This window comes from Mobula hypostoma, chromosome 4 (assembly GCF_963921235.1).
Source record: "Mobula hypostoma chromosome 4, sMobHyp1.1, whole genome shotgun sequence".
In the NCBI taxonomy this organism is placed as follows: domain Eukaryota; kingdom Metazoa; phylum Chordata; class Chondrichthyes; order Myliobatiformes; family Myliobatidae; genus Mobula; species Mobula hypostoma.
Window position 1 is genome coordinate 23,811,138 of NC_086100.1, and position 22,736 is coordinate 23,833,873.

The following is a 22,736-nucleotide window of genomic DNA, read 5'->3' on the forward strand; positions in this document are numbered from 1 at the left end:
TATATTCTCAGCATACACTTCTATGTTGGAACAGAGAGAACCAAGTGAAAGTGTCAGATCTATGACCTTCTGCTGTTCCCTCTCTATTTTACCTGTGTTTTACTGATGCTTCCCGATAGGGCTTTTGATTGTACTGCCTTCAACTGCAGCCTGCTGTAGCTGTCACTGCAACTGGATCCTTGACTTCCTTATCAGGGGGCAGAGTGAATCAGAAATAATACCTCCTCCTCACTGACAATCAACACAGATGCACCTCAGGGATATGTGCTTAACGCACTGCTCTTCTCTCTCTACACCCATGCCTGTGTGGTTAGGCATCGATAAACTCATTTGATGATACAACTGTTGCCGGCAGAATTTCACGTGATGACGCGAAGGTATGTAGTTCCGAGTTACAATAACTTTGCACTCAGTGTTTGTAAGACCAAGGGATTGATTGTAAACTTTAGGAAGGGAAATCAAGGGAACACGCAACAGTTCTCATAAGGGGGTTAGCAGTGGAAAAAGTGGGTAGTTTCAAGTACCTGTGTGTCAACATCTCTGAAAATCTGTCCCGGACCCAACATATTGATACAATTATGAATAAGGAATGCCAGCAATGATATTTCATTAGGAGTTAGCGGAGATTTGGTATGTCACCAAAGACTCTCGCAAATTTCTGCAGATGTACCATAGAGAGCTTTCTATTTGGTTGCATCACCATCTGGAATGGAGGGGCCACTGCATAGGATCCGGAAATCCGAAGAAGATTGTAAGCTCAGCCAGTTCAGTCATGGGCACCAGCCTCCCCACTATCGAGGAAATCCTCAAAGAAGCAGCCTCCATCATTAACAACCTCTCCCCACCACCCAGGACATGACCTCTTCTCATTACTACCATCAAGGAGGTGGTACAGGAGCCCATGAACACAATCTCAACATTTTAGGAACAGCTTCTTCCCCCCTGCCATCAGATTTTTGAACGGAAAATGAACCAATGAACACTACCTTGCTATTTTTGCTCTCTTATTGCTTTACGTATTTACATTTTATAACTACTGTACTGTGCAAAAGTCTTAGGCACATATATATATAACTAGGGTCCCTAAGACTTCTGCGCAGTGCTGTATTTCTCAACGTGGAATGGAGAGCGAATTTGTAAATCTGGCATGAGCAAAGGCTGCTGAGAATGGCAAGAGTGAAGTGCTACAGGAGGGGTGTGGGACAGGTGGAAGAGAAGGAGTGCCAGGGAAGTGGGTGGTGTGGGTGCAGACACCCAGCTTTGAAACACCTGGCAAGGCCATTTTATTCCAATCAATTGGTTTACTGATCATTACGAAATTCTAACCATGATTCCCCTCTCCATGCCCCCTTCCCACTCTCAGTCCACAAAAGGGACCCATATCAGAATTAGATTTATCATCACTCACATATGTCAAGAGATCTGTGTTGTTTTTTTTTGCAACAGTGCAGTGCAATACCTAAAATTACTACAGTACTGTGCTAAGTCTTAGGCGGCCTAACTATATACATGCACTCAATACTGTTGAACAGTACTATATATACATATATATTTCTTATTGTAGCTTATAGCATATTTTATGTATTGCACTGTACTGCTGCCACAAAGCAACAAATTTCACGACTTGCTGTATGTCAGTGATATTAAACCCAGATCTGGGCCGTACCCTCCAAATATCCAGACCTGCATCTCGATTTTTTTTGCACTACCTTACTTTCCATTTTTCTATTTTCTGTTTATAATTTATAATTTAAATTTTTAATATTTACTATCGATTTGTAATCCAGGGAGCGGGAAGCGCAGAATCAAATATCGCTATGATGATTGTACATTCTAGTATCAATTGTCTGGCGACAATAAAGTATAAACCTGATTCTGAATGCTGAACAGTGAATGGGAATTGCACGGATGGGCTACCCAGAGGATGACTGTGGATTGCTCAGTAAAATACCAATATCAAGGCAAGCCCTGTAGCTCAGTAGCATGATGGACGTTACGTATGTACAATAAATGCAAGTGTACCCTTTGAAGCTAACTGCACCATGTGGTGTGACCCTGATGCAGTATTGCACCTTGATCCCTTGCTGTTTAGCTGGAATCGCTGCCTTCTATACACACAGTAATACAAAGAAACTCATAGATGCTAAACCTGCATTAGGAGCTGCCCCAGGCAGCTGGAAAATTTGACTAATCAAGGAGGATGGAGACAGAAAACAGAATAACATGGGATAATTAGGCTAATACTGTCATTTGACAGATTCTGGAACCCATTAATAAGGGAGTACCATCAGGACATTCCAAAAACTCTTACACAATCTAAAATCTGAATGTGGTTTTATGAAGAAGGATTGGTATTTGCCAAATTTCCTGGAATCTGAGACAGCAACAATTAGGTTGTATATAGGAAAAACAGAAGTTGAGGGCTTTGGTCTTTGGGATTTCTAGAAGGTATTTGGTACGTGCCACATAGAAAGATGTTGAACAATTTAAGAGCACATCAGGTCAGGAAAATATGCTGGTATGGATATAGGAGTAGTCTTTATTGCAATGGACATGGAGCATAAAAGTGTAAAATTCTGATGCAACTTTGCAGGGTATTGCTAATACTCAACCTGGAGTATTACTTACAGTTTTGAGTCATAGAGCATCAGAATCTAACACTTACATAGTATGGAAAAAGGCCCTTTAGCCCAACAGGTGCCTTCTCAATCCAGTCCCATTTTACTGGTCCCCATTTTTCTGTATTTTGCCCATTTCTTTCTAAGTTGATCTTATCCATGAGTCTGCCCAAATGTCTTCTGAAGTTTGTACTTCTACACACCCCTGTCATTTCCTCTGGCAACATTCTATATACCCACAATATATGGAAAAATGCACTTCAGATTCGTTTCAAATCTTACCCCTTTTAAATTCTGAGTCTATTACCTTAAACCTATGAGTCTATGATGCTCCAGATGGCTCTTGATGTGAGTTGGCAACAGCACATGATGAATGTTGAGCTCTATAACGACCTACCGATGCTGTCCACTAAAATTGAGGCGAGAAGACTGCAACTAGCGGGGCACTGTCTACATCCCCCCGAGCAACCTGCCAGCCTAGTCATCATATGGGAGCCCAAGCACAGGAGGATGAACCCTGGGCGCCCTCCCAAGACTATGATCAACACGCTGCTAGAAGACAGCGGCGCGGCTAATGTAGATGAACTGAACACACTGATGAGGGAGAGGGAGAAGTGGAGAGTCCGTCATCGTGCCCGACGTCGGCCCCCTAGGCCTGAGTCGACATAGAAGTAGTATGAGTCTAGCTTTAGACTCCTTACATTGGGAAGAAGGTTGTGACAATCCAGTTTATCTGTGTCCCATACAATTTAGTCAACTTCTATAAGGTCACCCTTAGACTCCGGTGCAAAGAGTCCTGCCCTATCCAGTCTGTACTTACAACACGAGCCCTCGAGGCCTGGCAACATCCTTGTGAATCTTTTCAGAACCTTCTCTAGCTCAACCACTTCCAGCCAAATCTGCCTGCACTATTCCTGCTGCAGTCTCACCAGATGTCTTGTACAGCTGTAACACAAGATCCTAATTCCTGTACTCAATTCCCTGACAGTGTGGGATACAACTTCTCCACCACCTCTGTCTGCCTGCATTGTCATTCCAGGGAACTATGTTCTTGTACCCCCTACTGTAGGTCTCTCTGTTCTGAAACACTGTCCAAATACATTCATTTACCATATATGTCCTACCCAGCTGATCCAGATCGAGTTAAGTAACCTCAGACAACCTGCTTCACTGTGCTCTACACCATCAATGTTGGTGCTATTGTAAACTTGCTAATCATGCTACCAACATTCTTATTCAATTTGCTAATACTGTTTGTATGCACTGAACCCTGTACTACAACACTGGTCACAGGCCTCCAATCTGAAAACCAATCCTCCACTATCACAAAGCTAATTTCATGTCCAATTGGCTATGTGAGTTAACTTTGCTCATGGCACCTGGCTTAAAGTCCACGTACTCTTCTACAACCCTGTCCTCATCAATCTTTTACAAAAGTCTCAAGTTTGGTGATTACGATTTTCCAAGCACAAAGCCATGCTGATTATTCCTAATCAGTACTCATCTTTCTAAAAGTAGTTATTTCTTGTCTTTCAGAATCCCTTCCCCTCCCCCACCCCCACTCCCCATAACTTGCCCAGCACTGATGGCAGACATCCCACCTCTCCAGGGAGTTCCAGGAGTCTCCCGCAAGTTCCGGGAGTCTCCCGCATATCGATAGCGGCTCCCTGATGTCCGCAAATTATATATAATATCCCAGAAATCGATTTTTTAGAGAGGGAGAGGGAAAAGGCAAGAAAGAAAATGAATGAATCCTGCTTGATCTCTCTTTGTGCTAAGTAGACCTATCAGTTTTCTCTGTGGGCAAGCTTTACAATCGACCTCTCTCTCTCTTCCATATTCCATCAGTTCAGTTACAGCCATTTGTAATGACGCTGAAATGATGCGAACAACTGAGTGAGACCCTCTCTCACTGCTCCCCCTCTGTGATCTCCGCCTCTCTGCGACTCTTCAACCAGATCTTCACCTGGAACCTACCAGCCTTCTCCTTCCCACCCTCCCCCCACCTTTTTTATAGGGCCTCTGCCCCTTCCCTCCTCAGTCCTGACAAAGGGTTCCGGCATGAAACGTCGACTGATCTTTTCCACGGATGCTGCCTGACCTGCTGAGTTCCTCCAGCGTGTTGTGAGTGTTGCTTTGACCCCAGCATCTGCAGATTATTTTGTGTTTACAACTGTCGGTGATGAAGTACAAAAGCCTGGTGAAGAAATTCCCAAGGCTAGCGGTGACAACCTGACTACGCGAGGCTGTCCTATACGGGCGGGGCGCGTTGGCATCTTAAAGGGGATTAGACCGGGGTTTAAATTGCAGCGAAATTCCAAAATCGTCCGCTAGGACATCTTTAAAAACGCGCTCGCAGCAAGCAAATTCTTTGGGTTTTTTTTCCTGAAACACTTCCACTTACAGGTACATTGAAGCCCATGATGGGATGGGTTTAAGCACAGCCGTTTTCAGAAGAAAAACCAATTTTAATAAATACCCAGCCCCCACCGAGGTCTCGTCATTAGGACAGCAAACTGTTTACCTGTGCTATGCACTTCATATGCATTTTGAATTACACTTTATTAAATAATACAGTAATATATTGTTTTATGTGGTGTGCGTGATATATGTATTGTGGCTACACTGTGGTCCAGACAGAGGTTGTTTCGTTTGTGGACAATCAACCAGATGACAATAAACTTGAACTTGAAGATGCAGAACTTCTAAATCACTCATTTAAAATCCCCCATTTCGATGTAAAAAAAGTAAGTTCTGATCCCGACTATTGCAGGCAGTGTGTGTGTGTGTGTGTGTGTGTGTGCGTGTGTGCGTGAGACTACGGACGTATATGCGATCTGACCTTGTCCGAATGGACATTAGGTGGCGCACACCTGTAATAAGGATACACCTTATGCTTTTATTCTTTTAGGGACCACAACATATTAGGGAGGCTAAGCACAGGGAAGGCTGCTCAAGTATTTCACAGATCTTTTCAGCAGAAAACCGAAGTCTGACAGAGAAGGTCACTGGAGCTGAGGTGTACTTTACATCTTTCATCGTTGAGCATAACCTGCCATTCCAGGTGTGTAAGCACACAGGCAAGCTATTCAGGAAAACGTTTCCTGATTCAGAAATAGCAAAAAACTATGCCTACTCATCAACCAAGACAGCAGCTGTTGTGAACTTGGCACATTAAGGCAGATTTCAGAAGTCAGCTGTCTCACAAAACACTTGTGAATCTGATGTCTTGCAAAATTAACAAATTCATTGACACAGACTGCTCTGAGGTTGAGACCTCCCTGAAATGAGTTTTTGCAGGGTGGGATGTCTGTGATGTTAGGGTCACCGGCCTGCAGTTCCCTGGTTTGTCCCTGCAGCCCTTCTTAAATTGAAGTAGAACATGCTTCCCAATTCCACATCCAGACAAAGGAACATACAAAAATCTCTGCCAGGGACCCTTCAATTTCTTAGATGAGAAAATCTGCAGATGCTGGAAATCCAAGCAACACACACAAAATGCTGCAGGAACTCAACAGGCCAGGCAGCATCCGTGGAAAAGATTAAACAGTCAACATTTCAGGCGAAGACCCTTCATCTAATACTATTTCAGTTCTGATGAACGATCTCGACCCAAGTCTCGAAGAGTTTGCTCTTTCCCATAGATGCTGCCTGGTCTGCTGAGTTCCTCCAGCATTTTGTGTGTGTTGCTGCAATTTCTTACTTGGCTTCCCACAAAGTCCTAACATAAATTTGACCTGACCCTGTGGATTTATCTACCTTTACGTGCTTAAGACTGGCAAAACCTTCTCCTTCATAATATCAGAATGTTTCAAGACATGACCTAGTTCACTGTGAATACAGATGTAAAGACCACCTGCACCTCCTATGGCTCCACACAGTCAATCACATGGATAGATTAGAAGACCGATTCTCTCTATAGTTTAACTTTAGCTCTTAATTTACATATAGAATCTCTTTAACAGACCCCTTTATGCTATAACAAGGACAACTAGTGTTCCTTTCTTGCCTTTCTGATTACTTATTCCAACATTCTTTATATTCCTCAGGAGATTCCCTTGATAGCAACTGCCTGCACCTGACATATGTCATATTCTTTCACCTGCCCAGAACCTCAATATCCATCTTTAGCCAGGGTTCCCTCATCCTCCCAGACTTGCCCTTCACTCTAACAGGAATGTGATGACCCTGAACTCTCTCTATCTCATTTTTAAAATTCCCCCACTTGGCAGACATCCATTTGCCCACTAACAGCCTCTCCTAGTCAATATTTGCAAGTTCCTATCTAATACCATCAAAATTTGCCTTGCCTCAATTTAGGATCTTAATTTGTGAGCCAGTCTTATCTTCTTCCATAATTATTTTTAAACTAATAGAATTATGATCATATTTATTTTCAACATTGATGGAAGGATCTCCTAGCATTGGAAGCACTGCAAAGGCTTACTAGATTGAATCCTGGAATGAAGGGATTGGTGAATTAAGAACAATTAAGCAGGCTGGACCCTTATTATTTGAAATTTGGAATAAGGGCTTATAATGAAACAGATATGATTCTGTGAGGTATTTAACTGGGTGAATGGTGAGAAAATAAGTCCTTTATTGTATCTGAAGTGAGAAGACATAGTTTCATAAAACAGGTTTGACCATTTAAGATGAAGATAAGGAGGGGTGGGAATTCTCTATCCAAGAGAGCTGCAGAGGTGGAGTTATTAAATATACTCAAAGTGGAGACTGACAGACATTTGATCTTCATTAGAGTCAAGGGGTATGGAAAGAACATTGCGAACTGGAATTGAGCCCAAGTGGATCAGTTATGGTTTTACGGGAGCAGGCTTGAAAGACCAACTGGCCAAGTCCTGCTCTCATTTCTCACGCTCCCATCTTTTCACAGTGGGTATGGCATGGTAGAGCATAGCAGTAAGAAAGTTGCCAAAGCGCTGTTTGTGATATGACTGTACCAGAAAGAAATTCGCTTACTCTCGCCGCTGGATACCCTGCATGCAATAATACTGCAGTCCTTGTGTGTGAAGTTATGAATTCAGTTTTAATGAGCACTAGCTGAGGAGATGACAGTAAGTGATAGAGATGGTGAAATGCATCCACAGGCTTAGAGACTGAAAGCAAGTGATGGCACTTGACTCTCCCCAGGTTATATGGTCATGTTCAATGACTATTATTTCACACATTTTGGATCCTTCTTGTGATGTTGATTAAAAATGGCTTGCAAAGCATACAATGGAGCTTTCTAAAGACTGAATAAACCAAAAGCACTCACACAATAGTATTGCCTGGGATGCTGGTGTGTACTGCCTTCATCTCGTGCTGCTAAGGCATCATTCCACAGTAACAGAACTGCAGTGAACTTCTTTGACATTATAACTGTGGAATCCGTCTCTCTTATATAGCAATATCAAAGTACCTTTAGGTTTCATCATAAATGGCTGGCATTGGTCTTTCTATTAATCAACTGGTAGTTAAAGGCTTTCAGTTCTCTAGGTTAAAGGGGAGAGCTTAGCTTTGGAAAATGGGACAGCCATTATAACTAAAATAAAAACATTGCAGAGAACACTGGGGTTTATGGTTGTATCACAACTTGCAGATGTCTTTTCTCTGACATTGTGAATTGTTATATGAAATCGTTATCATGAAAGATCCTGTCAATTGTGAACTCGTGGTATCCTGCCTCACTGCAGTGTGTGCAGCAACTGTTCTGCTCACACTCAGTAACTTATTGCTGAAATTCCTGAACACAGAACAAACAATATCTAACAACTCTTGACCAACAGCTTTGGGAATAAACTACTACTGTTCCAGCCTTTGGCATCGGAAGCTGGTCCCTTATTTTCTTTAAAAACAAATTTACCAAATATCTTTTTTATGTATTTTGGTTTAATGTGAAAGACGAATAAGTCAAGCTCAGTTTGAACAAGTAGCGTGTTGTTCAGCTGCGGATACCACCCTTGCTCTCAGTCTGCCCTCTCCATATTGGAATCCAGATATTGACAAGTTGGAACTATGTTTGTCATGAGCTTTGGGTTTCATGCTGAGTACAACTTAAATAAAAGTTCATGGTTTAGCAGCTGCTGAAAAGTGGCTTCAAACTCAATCCATCAAACTCACCTGTACTGGTATGTGGATATGCAAGAATGTAGCATTCAATTCACTTTACCTCATCCATTCTACAAATAATCTCCACCCACCCCTCCTTTAAATTATTCCAGGATTGCTTTCGCCTCTGGTTGGACTTGTATAGAGTCATACAGCACAGAAAAAGGCCCTTACTTACTGAGTTCACGCCACATTTTTATACTTCAATAATAAATTTACTTTGAACTTTGAATTGATGACATCATATACTTCCTCCTCATTTTAACGCTGAGGCTATTTCTCATGAAAATCAAAAATACTGCAGATGTTGGAAATGTGAAATAAAAATAGAAAATGCTGAAGTATTCAGCAGTTTAGCAAGGCTGAATATCTTGAATTGCTGGCTGAAGTTACTGCTGATAACTTACCTTCGTTGTGTCTTGGTTTATGTGGTTTTTGACCATGGGGACAAGAGGGATTGTATTAAGATGGGCTGAGAGCACAAGGATGCTGAAAATACTCAGTGGGTCAGGCCACACCTTTGGGAAGAGAAACAGAGTTAAGGTTTCTGGTCAGATATCCATTGTTATAACTGGTAATGCCACAAAAGAAATTTGTTGAGCTGCAGGGATAGCGTAGAGGGAGAATGTCTCTGAGAGGGTAATGTAGAAGGTGAGCATGGGGATAATATTTTCAGGTCTGTGACGACTTGAGGTCCACTTAGGGTTGAGGGACAGCACCTCATATACAGTCAGGGCATGTCATAGCCTTGTGGACCAAATATTGAATCTCAGGTCATTGATTTCTCTGTCTGCATCAGTCATCCACTGTGATATTATCTCAGTTGATTTTTTTCTCTTCAGTACATAGAACATAGAATAGTACAGCACAGTACAGGCCCTTCGGCCCACAATGTTGTGCCAACCCTCAAACCCTGCCTCTCATATAAGCCCCCACCTTAAATTCCTCCATATACCTGTCTAGTAGTCTCTTAAACTTCACTAGCGTATCTGCCTCCACCACTGACTCAGTAGTGGGGTATATGCCCAGACTAACCATCTGTAAAACCTGCAAACTCAGGGAATGGACTTCCAATTTCTGATGCAAATTATTTATACAAATTGTGAATACCAACATCATTTCTATGGGGGCCAAGTAGTGATCACTCTTACTAATAGCAATAGAGAGATGGAACAGGTAGAATTCCAGAAGATAGTTTCTGAAGGATAAAACAATGGATTTATTCCTTCCACTAGTTCACATCTCACAGAAAAATAGAGGGCTATGGGTAAATCTAGGTAATTTCTAAGGTAAGGACATGTTCAGTGCAGAATTGTGGGCCGAAGGGCCTGTACTGTGCTGTAGTTTTTCTAATTTTCTACGTTTCTATATCCCTGATAATCGAGTAGCTGTGTTCTTTTCAACTCTGCCTGTCAGGTCTGTGGTAGGAAAAGTGAGACATTCTCCAAGATAAACACTGCAGCTTCCTCATCCTGGGCACTCAAAGCCCACAATACTTCTTCCAAGTACATGGAAGTGTACTTATTCATCAGTTGATGGAGGGAAGTTGATGGGTATTGGAAGTGTATTTCCCTAACAATTTCAACCTAGTGCTCTGAGACTTCATGGTATTTGAAGACAATCTAGAGATTCCATGGGGCAGTTCATTCCCAACAAACCATGGTGTTTATGGAAACCTCATGAGACTGTCAAGACTCAGAGCCAGGACCAAAGTGCAGGTAAGGCTCCTCGGGGACTTCCTGTTTGCCGGTGACGCAGCTGTCGCAACTCACTCACAGCACATGCCACAAGATTTCATGACCCGCTTTGCGGAAGCCTGCAGAGAGTTCGGTCTGACTATCAAGACACAGGTGATAGGGGTGCAAGACATTGACAACAAGCCATCCCTTAACATTGTCGACTATGAGCTGGAAGTTGTCCACAAATTCACATACTTGATCTTGGATAAACAGTCACTCAAAAGCGAGATCAACAAGCGCATTGGAAAAGCAGCCATAACCTTCCCAAGGTTGACCAGGAGCATCTGGGCCAGCAACAGACTCACCATCAACACCAAAGTCCAGGTGTACACAGCCTGTGTGCTGAGCACTTTGCTCTACGCCAGAGAAACTTGGATCCTGTGCACAAAACAAGAGCACCGACTCAATGCTTTCCATATGCGCTGCCTCAGATACATACGTGGTTTCACCTGGGAAGACAAGGTTACCAACAACACAGTGCTAGAGAGAGCAAACAGAGGCTAGGCCATGTCTTGCGCATGGCAGATGGGTGTATACCCAAGGACCTTCTCCTTGGGGAGTTTGAATCAGGAAAGAGGCCAACAGGAAGACCCCAACTGCACTACAGGGACATTTGCAAGTGCGACCTCAAGGCCCTTGGTATTAGCACCAGCACATGGCAATCACTAACCCAGACAGGTGTGCCTGGAAGCAGGAGGTGAAAAAGAGTCTCTTGAGGTATAAGACCACTCTGATGCAGCAAGCAGAGGAAAAGAGAACATAGAACATAGAAAACCTACAGCACAATACAGGCCCTTCGGCCCACAAAGCTGTGCCGAACATGTCCTTATCTGAGAAATTACCTAGGGTTACCCATAGCCCTCTATTTTTCTAAGCTCCATATGCCTGTCCAGGAGTCTCTTAAAAGACCCTATCGTATCCGTCTCCATCACCTTCGCCAGCAACCCATTCCACACAGTCACCACTCTCTGCATAAAAAACTTACCCCTGACATCTCCTTTGTACCTACTTCCAAGCACCTTAAAACTGTTCCTTGTTGTGTTAGCCATTTCAGCCCTGGGAAAAAGCCTCTGACTATCCACACGATCAATGCCTCCTATCATCTTATGCACCTCTATCAGGTCACCTCTCATCCTCGGTCGCTCCAAGGAGAAAACAGCCCGCTGAAAGCTCTGTGCCCAAGCTGTCCGAGACGACAGAGCTGCCTTAGCGTTCTGCTGTACACGGTGTGGCAAGGACTGTCACTCCCGCATTGGACTCCACAGTCACAGCAGACTCTACTTAATCCAGTCCACCAGAGGTGCAAACTCATGACCCTCTGGGATTGACGGCTGCCTATATATACCACAGTGGCACCAAACCGATTGGGTCAATCATGTCATTGTGATCAGCAGACTCAAGAACTGTGATGGAGAACATGTAATGGAGCTTCAAAGGAAGCTTCTGAACAGGCGTGATAGAACTCTTGAATGGACCTCTTGTATGATAAAGATGAATTCCTGATCTCTCAGTCTGCCTCATTACAGCCCTTACACCTTATCTGTCTACCTGCATTGCAGTTTCTCTGTAACTGTACCATTATTTTCCACATTCTGCTTTGCTATTCCCTTTGTTCTACCTTGATTTACTGAACATTGTTTGAAAAATATAATGATAGGAGAATAATGATATCAGCCTACTGTTTGCTAGTCAATGGGACAACTCTTCCAACTCGAAAGGATATTTGTAATGTTAACTAGATGGGACTTGTTGGGCACGTGGCCAAGTGGTTAAGGCGTTCATCTAGTGATCTCAAGGTCGCTAGTTCGAGCCTCAGCTGTGGCAGCGTGTTTGTGCCTTTGAGCAAGGCACTTAACCACACATTGATCTAGTCTGTGCGAGGAGTGGCGCCCCACACAGACTTCCAATCTGCGCCTTGTAAGGCATGAAAATGCCTGATGCAGGCCTCTCATGGTCTGAGTTGACGTTAAAAAAAAAGATGGGACTTGCCATTGCCTTTGCCATATGCAATGCTGAGGTTAATGTCAGTGTTCAAACATCTGAACGGCTCAGCTTGCCAGAACATTTCAAAGGAGTGGCATTCTGGGTCAGGGGTCAGGGGTCACACAAGTGCCAGCGTGGGTAAAGGAAACAGGTTACCCATCCCTAGAGCACTGGAAGCGCTTTTACTTGAATCTGTTGTTTCATTTACTTAGAAAAATTTTAAATCCCCAGGTCCCATAATGGGATTTCAGCTAATGCCTCCAAACCTTTAATCCACATGCCTGGATGACTATTAAAACACAGTATACATTGTAAATACATGATGATATTTATGTATTTTTGCACATTTATTCCAAATCATACTTATATTCTTTTTATTTAATTGTTTATGTAAATTGGAAGTTGCTGCTATTTGCTTCACATTGCACCAACAGACAACAGCAAATTCCTAATACATGTAAATGTATATGGTGAATAAAGTTGATCCCTAATCCTTCACTACTACAATGACTTTCCCATGACTGCTGAAGCAGTTTACCCTGCAGGCTAGCAGTCTATGGGCTTGAGAACTTGCAATTCATTTTGTATCAAGAAAAATTCAATCTGAGATCAACTATGCACATAAAAATAACAAAACAACTGTCAGGATCACGAGGGAAATTGGTGGTTTCTCCCACCCATTCTTGTGACACAGACTCGAACCATTAATCAGAAAGAACTGAGCAATAATAGAACAAAGCTACGGGAGCTTTCACTAACACTAGAGCGCAAATTTTTTTCAAAAGTAGTGCTTCCTCAGAAATTCTTTGTTTATGATAGGCTGCTGGATGCTGAACACGATATATTTTCAGAATACTTGTATCACGTAGGAATTTGGAGAAACAATAAATTAATTTTTATTAAGGTACAAGAAATTAACTTTTATTGTGTTTAATTGCATAATGGTGCTGCACTTTGCAATAGTTCAACTAAAAATGTTGTGCTGATGATTTTTATTTGTACTTAGTGTCTGAGACTTCTCGCTTAAGTGTCCAACAATAATCAAAGGTTTCAAAGGTACATTTAATGTCAGAGAAATGTATACAATATACATCCTGAAATGCTTTTTTTTTTGCAACCATCCACAAAAACAGAGGAGTGCCCCCAAAGAATGAACGACAGTCAAATGTTAGAACCCCATAGTACCCCCCAGCTACCCTCCCTCCCACGTGTAAGCGGCAGCAAACAACGATCCCCCCCCTTCCCCCACCGGCAAAAATATCATCAGCACCCGCCACCAAGTACTCAAGGATGAGCAAAGCAACAGCAAAGACCCAGACTTGCAGTACTCCAAGGATTACATTGTTCACCCAGTATTCGAGATACCACAGGCTCTCTCTCTCTCCCTAATAAGGGAGAAAGAGGTGTCTCTGTTTCACAGCGAGAGGGGAGACATAACAAACACCTCACTGGTTTATGATGTTAAAAGTTGTTCTGTCACTTTCTCCAAGCTCTGTGCCCAAAGAACTTGGATCTCTGGGCACACAGCCTTAGATCTTCTGTCTCCAACGACACACTGATCTCCTGCGATTCCCCCATCTCCAGAGCCACGAGATCCCGAGCCCCTGTAGGCGAGCAGAGCTCTTAGGCTGAGCCTTGGCATGCTGAACAATGGCCAGTTGTGAAACCCCGAGAGCGGGTCCTATTCCCACAAAGAATCGTAGTCAGTGTGTAACTCCAGGTCAGGGTCTTCAAAAGAAACCCAAAAGGGAAAAAGAGATATTGAAGATAGAAATAGAGCTGTTTCCAAATGTAGCCCCCCATGGCCACCCTCAGGGTCGCTCGGCTCACTGTCGTCTAGGGAAACAGCCTCGGCCCCGCCAAGCTGGATAATTCATTTGTGGGGATGCTGTGTGAGGTACCCCACCCCGCCCAAATAACAGACAATACACCAGATGCAATTAAATGATTTACAGTTTATAGATATTACTGGAACTATATAATTAAAAGAGAATAAAATATAAAAGGAAAATAAAAGGCGCCCCACTTATCAAAGTTCAATCTCTTCGTGCACAAAAACCGTTGGAGCTCAAGGACCTTCTTCTTCACCCTGCGACCCCCTCTGACCACCTCGACCGGCCGCCTGGGACCAACAACGGTGGTTGACCAGACGCTCCACACGAGTCCGTCTCCGTCTCCTCGCCGAACGTCCCGCTCAGGGTCCGACCCCATTAGCGGACTCACAGCACCTCGTCCATCCTCTGTCTCGCTCTCCCGCCTTCTGCCCCAAAACCCCACGTGTACAGTATCTTCAAATACACCAAAACCATAACAACTATCCCAATTGGTTAATAACGTATTTCTTATCACCCTCTAAACCACAACAAGCTGCTAGCGCAAACTTTCTCGGCGTTTAACACAACAAAGCCGCATTCCCCAGATTAACATAACAAAGACGACATTTTAATTAGCCTCCGCAGTAACATAAAAATCGAAACCCCCTTACACAAAGATGCAAGCAAAGGAATCACTGTTATGCACCATTAACCCTCCGAAGGTCCACCAATCAGCCAGCTTTGCTGGATTCCGGTTGCCCTGATATTATTTCTCCATGACTGCAGTGTCTTGGTGAAACTTTGCACAATGCTCATCACTGAAAACACCAAAAATGTGCAGAGAAGAAGTCTGAATGGGAATGCAGAAAAGAAATCCTTAGCGATATGTTGCACTTCATGTTTTCGTCTGCTTGAAGCATGTCGTCAACCAGCTGCACATAGCTTGGTGCTCTGTAGTTCCCAAAAAAATTTTCAACAACTTCCTTGAATGCCTTCCAAGTTATTTTCTCTGGTCTCACTAGAAGTTCTGCGAATTGGCCATCGTTGATGACCTGTTTGATTTGTGGACCAACAAAAAGTGCCCTCCCTAATCTAGGCATCAGTTATTCAGGGAAAGGTCTGTCTCAGATATCGAAATCATTCATCTTCCTTGTTTATTGCTTTCACAACATTTTTCATGAACCCCAGTTTTACATGAAGCGAAGGCAAAAATACCCTTGCTGGGTCTACAAGTGGTTTATGTGCCACATTTTTCTTCCCTGGAACCAACTGTTTATGGAGTGGTCAATCCTTTTTAATGTAATGAGATTCTTTAGCAAGACTGTCCCATTCGCATGCAAAACAATACTGGGTGCATCCAAGCTGCATTCCTAATAGCAGCACTACCACTGCCAGGCTACCACAGATGTTCCAGTTGTACTTACTGTACAGCATGTTTCAACAGGACTTCTAAATTTCAATAGTTTCTTTTCATACGTACTGCATAGCCGATTGGTATTGAAGATTGGACATTGCCAATTGGTACTGAAGGGTGACTGCATAGCTGATTGGTATCGAAGGGTAGACATTAGAAACATAGAAAACCTACAGCACAATACAGGCCCTTCAGCCCACAATGCTGTGTCCACATGTACTTACTTTACAAATTACCGTTGCAAGGACGTGGCTGTGGACAAACACAAGTGCAGGACACAGGCGCTAAGGCAGAGTCGTTAGGCGTTAGCGCCACCACAAACGGGGAACTGGTATCCAGGAGAGTCTTTACACAGAGACAAGGTTCACGTAGCGTATCCAGGAAACGATGCGGAACTTAGAACTGACAGTTCTCAGGAATCAGGGAACAAGGTTTACTCACACTAGAGTCAACCAGCAAACTGATGGAAAGCAGGTGTGTGTAATTAGTGGAACTGGGAATGATTGGAAATTAGATGAGAGGATTGAGGCCCAATTCCTGAGGTAATAGCAAGGTGGGGAATTGCCAGACAGGACCATGACAATTACCTAGGGTTATCATAGCCCTCTATTTTTTCTAAGCTCCATGTAGCTATTCAGGAGTCTCTTAAAAGACCCTATCCTATCTGCCTCCACCACCGTTGCCGGCAGCCCATTCCACACACTCACCACTCTCTGTGTAAAAAACCTACCCCTGATATCTCCTCTGTACCTACTTCCAAGCACCTTAAAATTGTGCCCTCTCATGATAGCCATTTCAGCCCTAGGGAAAAGCCTCTGACTATCCACACGATCAATGTCCCTCATTATCTTGTACAACTCTATCCTCCACTGCTCCACAGAGAAAAGGCCAAGTTCACTCAACCTATTCTCATAAGGCATGCTCCTCAGTCCAGGCAACATCCTTGTAAATCTCTTCTACACCATTTCAGTAGTTACCACAACCTTCCTGTAGTGAGGTGACCAGAACTGAGCACAGTACTCCAAGTGGGGTCTGGCCAGGGTCCTATATAGCTGTAACAATACCTCTCGGCTCTTAAACTCAATCTCACGGTTGATGAAGGCCAATGCACCGTATGCCTTTTTAAACACAGAGTCAACCTGCTCAGCAGCTTTGAGTGTCCTATGGACATGGACCCCAAGATCCCTTTGATCCTCCACACTACAAAGATTCTTACCATTAATACCATATTCTGCCATCATACTTGACCTACCGAAACGAACCACCTCACACTTATCTTGATTGAACTCCATCTGCCACTTGTCAGCCCAGTTTTGCATCCTATTGATGTCTGGCTGTAACCTCTGACAGCCCTCCACACAAACCACAACACCTCCAACCTTTGTGTTGTCAGCAACTTTACTAACCCATCCCTCCACTTCCTCATCCAGGTCATTTATAAAAATCACAAAGAGTAAGGGTCCCAGAACAGATCCCTGAGGCACACCACTGGTCACCAACCTCCATGCAGAATATGACCTGTCTACAACCACTCTTTGCCTTCTGTGGGCAAGCCAGTTCTGGATCCACAAAGCAAGGTACCCTTGGATCCCATGTCTCCTTACTTTCTCAATAAGCCTTGCATGGGGTACCTTATCAAATACCTTGCTTGAAATTCATCTACACTACATTTACTGCTCTACCTTCATCATCGTGTTTAGTAACATCCTCAAAGAAATTCAGTGAGGCTCGTAAGGCACAACCTGCCTTTGACAAAGGCATACTGACTATTCCTAATCATATTATGTCTCTCCAAATTTTCATATATCCTGCCCCTCAAGATCTTTCCATCAACTTACCAACCACTGAAGTAAGACTCACTGGTCTATAATTTCCTTGTCTATCTCTACTCCCTTTCTTCAATAAGGGAACAACATCTGCAACCCTCCAATCCTCTGGACCCTCTCCCATCCCCACAGATGATGCAAAGATCATCGCCAGAGGATCAGCAATCTCTTCCCTCGCCTCCCACAGTAGCCTGAGATACATCTCATTCGATCCAGGAGACTTATCCAACTTGATGCTTTCCAAAAGCTCCAGCACATCCTCTTTCTTAATGTCTATACTCTCAACCTTTTCAATCCACTATAAGTCATCCCTACAATCACCAAGATCCTTTTCTGTAGTGAATACAGAAGAAAGTATTCATTAAATACCTCTGCTACCTCCTCCGGTTCCATATACACTTTTCCACTTTCACACTTGATTGGCCCTATTCTCTCATGTCTTACCCTCTTGCTCTTCACATACTTGTAGAACGCCTTGGGGTTTTCTTTAATCCTGCTCGTCAAGGCCCTCTCATGGCCCCTTCTGGTTCTCCTAATTTCATTATTAAACTCCTTCCTGCTAGCCTTATGATCTTCTAGATCTCTATCATTACCTAGTTTTTTGAACCTTTCGTAGATTTTCAACAGCCTTTGTACACCATGGTTTCTGTACCCTACCATCCTTCCCCTGTCTCATTGGACATACCTAAGCAGAACATCACTCAAATATCCCCTGAACATTTGCCACATTTCTGCCGTACATTACCCTGAGAATATCTGTTCCCAATTTATGTTTCCAAGTTCCTGCCTGATAGCATCATATTTCCCCTTACTCCAATTAAACACTTCCCGAACTTGCCTGTTCCTATCCCTCTCCAATGCTATGGTACTACTACTACGTCGACTCAGGCCTAGGGGGCTGGCATCAGGCAAGGCAATGCTATGGTAAAGGAGATGGAATTGTTATCACTATCTCCAAAACGTTCTCCCACTGAGAGGCCTGACACCTGACCAGGTTCATTTCCCAATAGCAGATTGTAGGTTTATCTACATATTCTGTCAGGAAGCCTTCCTGAATACACCTAGCAAACATCACCCCATCTAAACCCCTTGCTCTAGAGAGATGCCAATCAATATTTGGGAAATTAAAATCTCCCACCACAACAACCCTGTTATTATTACGCCTTTCCAGAATCTGTCTCCCTACCTGCTCCTCAGTGTCCCTGTTACTATTGGGTGGTCTATAAAAAACACCCAGTAGGGTTATTGACCCATTCCTGTTTCTAGCTTCCACCCACAGAGACTCAGTAGACAACCCCTCCATGAAGTCCTCCTTTTCTGCAGCCGTGATACTATCTCTGATCAGCAGTGCCACGCCCCCACCTCTTTTGCCTCCCTCCCTTTCCTTTCTGAAACATCTAAAGCCTGGAATTCTAAGTAACTATTCCTGCCCCTGAGCCACCCATGTCTCTATAATGGCCACAACATCGTAGCTCCAAGTACTGATCCAGGCTCTAAGCTCATCCGCTTTGTTCATGATACTTTTTGCATTAAAATAGACACATTTCTTCTCCGTGGATTGTCACCTTGTTGTGGTGGAGAAGCTTGTGTGGTCCTGTGATCTTGAGAGCAATACGTCTGGAGCTATGCTCCTGGTAGGGTCACCTATGGCGGTAAGGTCGAGGCTGAGGTCCCTGACAAAGAACAATCCAACCAAGACCTCAACGGTGGAACAGGTGGATGAAGTTACTTCAAGCTCAATGGCTGTGAAGGTGGATGAAGGCTGCAACAAATCCATCAGCTCCAGTCGTTGTGGTTTTCATTCCATTGGAATCAGTTGGCTGATTTGTGAAGTATCGTGTGCTTCTTGGAGTGCAACATCAAGTACACGTTAAACAAATACACGCACAGGTGTCTTCACTCTGTGGGCCACTTCTTCCGACCGAAGACCATCATCCTCGACCTTGAGGGATAGCCACCATGACGACAAGACACATCTCAAACCATCGGTTTGAGCTTTTTCCTTCTCTATCACCTGCCTATCCTACCTCTTGCACTCTCTCCAAGCTCTCTCTAATTGTGAAACAACTGTCCCTTCCTCCGCCTCTTCAGTTCGGTTCCCACCCCCCCAGCGATTCTAGTTCAAACTTTCCCCAACAGCCTTAGCAAACTTCCCTGCCAGGATATTGGTCCACCTGGGATTCAAGTGCAACCCATCCTTTTTGTCTCGGTCACGCCTGCCCCAAAAGAGGTCCCAATGGCCTAGAAAACTGAATCCCTGCCCCCTGCTCCAATCCGTCAGCCACGCATTTATCCTCCACCTCATTCTATTCCTATACTTACTGTCGTGTGGCAAGGGCAGTAATCCCGAGATTACTAACTTTGAGGTCCCACTTCTCAACTTCCTTCCTAACTCTCTGTAGTCTGTTTTCAGGACCTCCTCCCTTTTCCTGCCTATGTTGTTGGTACCAATATGTACCACGACCTCTGGCTGTTCACCTTCCCACTTCAGGATATCGTGGACGTGATCAGGAACATCCCGGACCCTAGCACCTGGGAGGCAAACTACCATCCGCGTTTCTTTCCTGCATCCACAGAATCGCCAGTCTGACCACCTAACTATAGAGTCCCCTATCACTGCTGCCTTCCTCCTTTCCCTACCCTTCTGAGCCACAGGGTCAGACTCTGTGCCGGAGGTGCAGCCACTGTTGCTTCCCCCAGGTAGGCCATCCACCCCGCCACAGTACTCAAACAGGAGTATTTATTGGTAAGGGGGGCAGGCACCAGGATACTGTCCAGTATGACTACTTGCCTACAGCTCCTTTGTATCACTTCCTCACTTTCCCTAACCAAACGAACGTCAATTGCTGATTGGTATTGAAGGGTGGACATGACAGCAAAGCTTTCAGGCTTAAGTCTGAAGAATCAATAAAAAGACTCTATTGTTGGGGGCCATGCTGCAACCCAAAACATGCCAAGGCATTCCTGTACAAGGTAGAAAACTTTGCAGTTTACATTGAGGGCAACATTTTAATTGACTTGAATTATGAATTGAAATAACAAATATAAGAGATTCCAAAAAATCATGAGTGATAAAGAAATTTCATGGTGATTTTCCTGATCAGCAGCCCAAAATCCATAAGACACACCCAAAAGTATTTGAAAAAAACAAAATCTTTGTTGTCCAGCGTAATTAGTTTGGTTTTACTACTGATCTCTAGTTTTGCTTCATTCTATATCTATTTATTTATTTATGTTATAACAAATAAGGGGGAATTTTTGGCCTATTGAATCTGTACTAGCTCACTAATTTTCCTTGCAATCTTTTTCCAGCCACCTTCACTTCCAGAGTCAATAACAGTGTCTATGAACAGGGAGAAATTCACAGTAGCCAATTACTCTACCAACCTGCATGTCTTTAGGAAGTGGGAGGGAATTAAAAGAGTCACAAGCAAGAACCTGCAAATTCCACTCACCACTGGAGGTCAAGGTTGAAACAAGGTTGCTAAAACTGTCAGACAATGTCTTGACTAACTTTGCTAGTGTGCTACCCTATCTGCTGTGTACAATCTCAGCAAAAGCCTTGCAATAATGTTCACTGTTGTACAGTACCCTAGCAGGCATCCAGCACAATAATCATTATTTACTTTATTATGAATTATTCATTCACCATGGTGCAGCTCATAAAGCAATTACCAAAGAGGATATGAACATTATTGGGAATGTCATTTTTGCCCATTCTTAATTGTCCCTGAACAGAGGAAGCAATTCTAAATCATCACATATTTGGGTTTGCAGTCAAATATGGGCCAGAGTAGAGAAGAAGAGCAGATTTCCTCAGCTGATAGACTTCAATGCCAATCTAACCATTTCAAGGTCACTGCACTGAGACTAGCTTCCTTTAAATTCTAGAATCATTTCTCATTGCTTTATCTGTAAACAAGGGAAGGCAAAGAAGAAAATTGACACTTTAGTGTAATAAAAAGAGACATCTTTGCAGTTATTATGTCTCTCAGCCTTATATCTTGTATTAGAAGAATAGACAAGGAATAGAATTTATAGCCATGAGTCCAATTGACATATCAGAATGTGGATGCAATGAGTTTCACTCAGCAGAAAGAATCACTATGGAGCATATCATTAATATTCCGAATCAGCACTTCAGAGCTTGAGTCTGTAAGGTCCTGCCTGACAAATGGAAAATCATGAGCAGACTACCAATCATTTTCGAGCAATGTGCAGCCAGGCAAGATTAATTCCCAATAGCAGACAAACGAAAGCAGCAGCTGTACTGAAGTCACAGAAACTTTGTGATACAAGCTGCCCTGCCATGGAGAAAGGAGGTTCCAACCCATGGCCAGAGTGCCCCACAGACATCAATTAATCAAGCATGATCACTGAACACTCTTATAGCCAGGAAGACTCTAGTGTCAAGCATTCAAGAGTATTCAACTAAATGCCTGCACAACAATTGGCTCCATTGTGTTCTTTGTATTGTTGTCTGCACCTTCTCAACTAATGCTTTGTTCTAAATTTTCCTACACCATCTCCATCTCACCTATTAAAGCAGAGGTTCCCAACCTGGGGTCGACAGATGCCTTGATTAATGCTATTGGTCCAGGGCATAAAAAAGGTTTGGAACCCCTGCATTAGAGTGAGTTTGGTTACAGTCCAAATAATTATCTTACCAAATTGTTGTCTGTTTTTTTGGCTGTGAAATCCTGTCAGATCTGCCCAATTACCATCATTTTTCTATCAGTTCTCCAAGATTCTGTTAATCCTGCAGAAATTCCTGAATGTAGGTTCCTAAATGCCTGAGTTTTCCATGTAGCGTAGAAGCCCTAAACTGTCACTCCCTGTAAATGATTGGTGGCAGATGTAAGTATTTTCACTGGAACCTCTTGATATAAAGATAACTCTGTGTGTCTTTGTTTTGGCTGCTATAATAGTTATAAAATGATTGAACTTCTGCCATGAATGTCTGAAACTATTAATTTTCCTGCATTTCAACTGTCATTTGTGCAGAGGTCCAGACAAGCAAAATACTTCCATACAATTTGATGATTCTTAGGATCAAAAGTTTTTTTTTATTTCTCCAGGGCAAAGAATAAATTATTGATGAACAGTGCATGATGCCACCCCATACTTCAGATCAATTCTGATTGGTCAATAATTCCTCAGGTTAATCTAGCCATAAAAAAAATGTTGGATGCAAAATTATACAGAGTTTGGAAAGACCTGCACATCTTATA

At 43.3% G+C, this 22,736-nt stretch overlaps 1 long non-coding RNA gene across 1 annotated transcript in view; it reads left to right on the forward strand.

Annotated features, from left to right (window-relative positions):
• The first annotated feature begins 255 nt into the window (after positions 1-255).
• The window catches only part of LOC134344741 (uncharacterized), a 77,488-nt gene continuing 55,007 nt past the window's right edge, over positions 256-22,736 (forward strand). The window contains exon 1 of the long non-coding RNA XR_010017509.1: positions 256-377. This is a non-coding gene — a long non-coding RNA (uncharacterized LOC134344741). The remainder of the gene's footprint in view (positions 378-22,736) is intronic.